Genomic DNA, 6,000 nt, shown 5'->3' with positions numbered 1-6,000 from the left:
GAAGGCTAATGAGTAATGGGTAGGCAGGGCTTGGGTGATAATCAAGGTTTAGTAACTGTGATGCTAATTGCTCAGGCTTTATGGGTCCTTAATTCTGAGCCAGGCATCACCCTTTGTGTTTTCCATGCATAATTCTTCCCAGCACACCTCTAGGGCTGGAAGTTTTCTTATCTCTCTTTTCCAGTAAGGAAACAGAGACTCTGAGAGGCCAAGCAATGCCTCTCCTGTCACACTGCTCATAAGTGACAGCCTGGGGACTTCAAAGTCACTACTCACAATGGTGTGGGGAGGGGTTGTTATTATTTTTTTTTGTCAACCTGTTTCCTTCCCCCTGTCTCTCCCTGCCTGCCTGTTATCTTCTGCCTGGTGAGTTTGCATCATTACTAGAACCCAGGGGACCAATTAGGGGACTCCCCTAAGGAGGCTGACTGAGGCAATCCCTGTCCCTAGGGGGCCTTCCCAAGCTAAGATTTTAATTAGCTGTCACTGCTCTTCCTAAAACTCTGACCTGCCTGTGGCTACAACAACCCTGGCTGCTCTTAGCAAGAGCAGGTGTCAATCGAGGGACCCAGCTGGCTCAAGTGCCAGGCTGGGAGGGCAGTGTGGCTTGTCCTGTGGCCTGTCACCTCAAGATTGCTATGTTTAATCCAGGAAACGGAAATGGATTAAATAAATGGATTAAATGACTTAATCCATTAAACAGATTAAACGAGTTACTATTAAAAAAAAAATAACTCCATGCCCCTGTATAGAAAAAGTGCTATCCTTGTTGAATTAGAAAAACAAAACAAATCCGTCCAAAAGTGGAGAGATGCACTCCAGTGGACATGAAGATGGCACAGTCCTTGGTCACCTGGCACATGGATGACCTTGGTGGATATCTCCAGGGATTACTCCCTTTCTCCCTACACTGTGGGAAACTTGGTGTTGAGCAATGAATAGGGACCAAGTCGGGCTGTGTAGACAGTGCTGCCTTGACCATCTTACACCCTGCAAACTGGAATAGGGCCGTCCACCTGCACAGTAGATGAGCTCATGCAGGCTGAGAGGCGGAGGCAGGAGAATTGCAAGTTCCAGGCCAGCCTGGGCTGTATATCGAGACCCTGTCTCAAAGAACTAATTAAACAAAGACATAATTAAGAGCGTACAACTGTTAAGAAGCAAGGTCGGCTTTCTAGTCAAAGCTTAAGACCTGTATGCTGGGAAATGTGACTCTGTGTCTCCTACCTCAGACCAAAGGGTTGTGGTGCATAAAGACATAGGGTTCTCTCTCTAGTCCAGAGAGGGGAGCGGTGCCTCCTCAACTTCCTCTCATTGCCCCTCAATCTCTAGGAGCTCGAGGGCCCTGGGTTAAGGGCTCAGAGACCTTTTTCTTGGTCCAGGACTGTGAGTTTCTAAGCTGACATGATAACAAGGAGTTTCTGAGGCCCCACTCTGAAACCTCCTGACCATGACCCTGGTCACTGGTCTACTGGCCTCCCCCTGAGCAGCCACTCTGCTCTGCTAGTCCAGAGCCAAGCCCTTCTTGGAGCTGGTTGCTTAGTAACCAGCCCTAAGTGACAGAAACCCCAACAGGCTGCTAATGAGGGGACAACAGCCAACCAACCACCTGGCCAGAGCGTGCATCCCCAGCCAGCCTCGGAAGACTTTGAAGAAGGCAGGTCCCCTGGCTTGCCCATGGTAGGAGGGGAGGTTCCCTCACACTGGGGGAAGGTGCATGCCAAGCTAAGAAGGAACTGGGTTGGCAGCCCCCTTTAAACCTTAGAACTGTGGGACTGAGAGGAAGGTGATCCCTGCTGGAAGCCAAAGCTCGACATAAAGGGGACAGCACTGGGCTAGTCAGGACGGGGAAAGGGGCAAAGTTTTATGCCCAAACCACCATCCTGAAAATAGCTGTGTGTGCAGGGGCACCTGGGCTGGGGGACGGGATCCCTGGAGAAAGACATGGGACAGGAAAGAAACAGGGCCAGGGGCCAGGGCCTGTGTGACCTACTAGAGGAGACAGGAAGATAGATAGATAGATAGATAGATAGATAGATAGATAGATAGATAGACAGACAGACAAATAGAGGATCAGAACAGGAAGGAAACCTGTTGTGTAGACCACCAGCCCTCAGGAGACCTGGGTTGTAAATCCTCCTTCCTGATGCCCTGGGCACAGAAGCACAGATCTGGGTCTCTGGGTCTCAGTTGTCTTGTATTGCAAAAAGGGCAGGAGGCAGGCAACTGTTGTCTTGAAGGTTAATTAGTGTCTTAGAGGCTGAGGAGGGAATCCAGATTTTAGAAAAGTGTGGCCAGGTGCATTTTTCTTGCTACCCCCAAATGGACAGAGAACCAAGGGAGAGGGAATGCATGTGTCTTTTTTGCAGGCTGGGCTTCTAATAGGAGTTCTGACAAAGGACTGTACCTCAGTTCCAGTTCCCAGGACTAGTCCCCAGCCCAGCCTAGCCTAGAAAAAGGAAACCCTCAGTCTCAGGAACCCACTCTGTAGCCAGGTGATACTGGAACTTACAATGTACCTAGGCTATCTTTGAATTCATAGTGATCCACCTGCTTCAGTCTTCCGAGTGCTGGAATGAACAGGTCTGAGTTTTTCTGGCCTTTACTTAAAGATATGAAGAGTGCTTCTGTATTAAGTTGTGACTCCATAGCCATGGCCTGAGTTAGCCCTGTGCTAGGCACTGCATCCCAGTGCTCTTGTCTTGGAGGAGGCCACTTCTCCAACCTCATGGGGAGCTGGAAACCAGGCCATTTGAGCCCAGGGAGCTGAGACTGGGATGGAAGTGGTTTAGAATCTACACAGCTTCCAACAAAAGAAACCGAGCCAGCTTGGAGATCAGGGAAGGCACCCTGATGGGTGTTAGACTTAGTTAGTAGACTGACCAGAAGCCAAGGCATATAGGATCACAGTGAACTTTTGGCTGGCTCCTGGCGGATGCTGGCAGGCAGGCTGTCAAGGGACATGGAGGGGACAGGTAGATCTGGACTGGGAGCCATAGGAGACTCTAAGACTGACAAGATATGGTCTCCCAGCTTCCTGCAGGAGGAAGGCTCGGTTTGCCAGAATGCCTTTGGAAAACAGCTTGCCTCACTCAGTTGAGACCCCTGGCCCTAAACTTCCCAAACTGAATGCTACTACAGTCCCCCAGGTGCTGGGAGCTCAGACTAACAATGGCCACAAGCACAACACGGCTTCAGGCTGTTTTTGCTTGACCGACAGAGGGTTCCCAGACACTAGATGCAACTGAGCCTTCTCTCAGGAGGGTTTGGGGTCCTGTAGTAATTCCAAGAGATAAGAGCCCACTCCTCCATTTATTGGCTGTGAGTAACAGTGCCCCAGTTCCCCAACATGCCCAGAGCAAGTGGCTCAGGGCTTACTGTGAACTAAGCTGTGAAGTCATCAGAGCCCTGTGACATGTCATAATTCTGCCCATTGGGCTGATGTGCAAACTGAAGTTAAGGTTGCTTAAGTCACACAGAAGGTCAAACTCAGTTCACCTCACTTTTTTTTTAACCCCTGATTTTGCTACCTTAGCCTCCCAAGTGCTGGGATTATAGCCATCTGTCACAATGTACTACCATACTTGGTGAGTTTGCTTGCTTCTCAAATTCTTACTTTATCTGGTTTATGACCTAAGTGAGACATTATTGATTAAGTGGCTGGCACAGAACCAGCTCCATGGAGGAGCTCCTTGCTCCATCACTTACCAGCACTGAAGTTATCCTCTGCTGGAGAGGGAAGGAGAGGGGATGAAGATGAGAGGGCAGTGCTAACAGTATGGGTGGCCTCCCTGGAGGAGGCAGGTTCTGTAGCTGGAACTCAAAAGATGGAAGCGTCACATGTGTTTTAGGTCTCTCTGGCTTGCTGCCTGTAGGATAGCTTCCATTACTGCCTTTCCTCTGGGGTGAGGTAGTGCCTCTGAGGAAGGAAAGATATTTGTAAATAGCAAGCATGACCTCATCAATGGGAGGGATGTTATTATTAATAACCACAACATGACAAGTTGCAGTTCAGGAACTGACCTTTCACCTTACCTTTCTACGGAGGAGTCTGTGTCAGTGAGGGAGTGGGGAGGAGAGCAAGGGAAGGGCCATGCACCTCTTTCAAGCCTGTGTGGGGCTGTGGTAAGGGGAAGATGAACCCTCTTTGAACCTTTCTCTTCTACTCTGAGTTGCTTTTTTGTTTTGCTCTGTGCCGCAGACCTGCCTTGTGTTCAATAGATCCTACCTCTCAGCCTGAGTGTTCAGATTCCATGTGCCAGCCTTCTGCTTTTCTGCAACCCTCCCACTGCCACGTGCCCTTCACCTTCCAGACAAAACACTAATATTTCTCCAAGGCCACAGTGTTAAGAAAAAGCCAAGGGGCCTCTCAAGCCCCCTTGAAAGAACTAGTTCTTCTGCTAGAGGTTCTGCATATCATCTTTGGGGCAAAAGAGAGAAAGGTCAAGTTCAGGAGTTAACAGTTGCTGGGCATCTACAGTTTATGAGGAGTTCCTCACTAGATGTTGCTGGATGCTGACACTGCGGTCTGAAAGGCTACCTGGTTCTCTTGTGTGCTGAGCAAGTTAAGGCCCCGGGAGTTGCAAAGTGGTTCTCAAGTCCTCCATCCTCCATCCCTCACGCCCCCCCCCTTTTTTTTTTTTTTGGCAATCCAGAGTGTTTAAGTGACGTCAAAAGCTGATTAGAGGGACAGCTGCAGTTTTAGTTGGACCTCTAGGAGTCTTCAGGCTCATCCTGGCCGATGGGGATCCTCCCTGAGCCTACAACCTGAGAGTTCTAGCCCACAGTGGCAACGGACACAGCCTTCCTCCCAACCCACTCCTAACAGCAGGTCGGGAGTTGGAGTGGACGCTCTGCAGTAGGGAGTGTGGGAGAGGCAGTGAGGTGTGAGAGCAGGAAACAATATCCCCTTGAGAGAGGGCTGCAGGCAAGGGGCTAAGGCTGTCAGATTTGGCACAACCCAGAGCTGTCAGGGCACAGATGCACTGTCCTGGTGATAGAGCGTGTCTGTAAAATGAAAAAGCTAGGCAATCTGGGCTTTTGTTTCAGCCTGCAGTATAATTGGGAAAGCCCCAAACCCCTGAGTCTCTCCACCCCCCAGTTTGTATTAGTAAAAATCTTTCAGCTCTAATCCAAAGAGACACCCTCCCCTCTCCTTGAGTGACCTCACTTCCTCTTCCTTCTCCTACCTGGAGCCCAGCCCCTCCCCCTTAGCTCCAGGTGCTCCCACACCTGTGCCCTCAGCCCTGCTCTGCTCTGACTCAGGCAGTCCTGACCCTGAGGTTCAAGGTGGTGTCCTGAGTGGTTTTGTCCCATAAACTCATTTTGATCTGTATGGTGTCCACCTGTTCTTCTCCCTCACTGCGTGACCCATCCGTGGCTTTGGAAATCTTGGAACTACAGGGATCAGATTCCTTCCAAGAAAGGAGTAGTGAGTCCTAAGCAGGGCAAGGCTCCACAGCCAGGTGGCTAGAGTCTGGTGAACAGAGACAGCTAGTCGCCCAGCCCCTTTTTTGCAGCTCATCCCTCTGGCTAGGGATGCTTCGTCCTTCCAAGCTGCCCATGCTCAGATGCCCTTTGGTGAGGAACATTTGCCAGAAAGGTTCAGATACCCACCAAGACCACTTGGCATCACTTCCAGAGCCTCCTACCGAGTCCACTCCGGGTAAGGAAATCATCTGCTTGGCCATGGAGCCGTAACAGGGGCTGAGATACAGCTGTCTGTACCTTGCCCCATGAGTCCTTTCAACTTCCTAGTGCAACTTAGTGGTCTGGAGCTCCCTTAAGACATCTTTCTAGGAGCTGAGCGTGGTAGCCCCATGCCTTTAATTTCAGCACTCTGGAGGTAGAGGCTGTGTATCTCTGTGAGTTCAAGGCCAGCCTGGTCTACAGATTGAGTTCCAAGACACCACAACTACATAATGTGGCCCTGTTGCAAACAAAACAAACGCAAAATAAAGCAACAAAAAGTATTGCTAGGTAGCCTAGGCTCAGCTCAGA

Source organism: Meriones unguiculatus, chromosome 1, assembly GCF_030254825.1.
Source record: "Meriones unguiculatus strain TT.TT164.6M chromosome 1, Bangor_MerUng_6.1, whole genome shotgun sequence".
Lineage (NCBI taxonomy): Eukaryota > Metazoa > Chordata > Mammalia > Rodentia > Muridae > Meriones > Meriones unguiculatus.
This window is presented reverse-complemented; position numbering follows the sequence as displayed.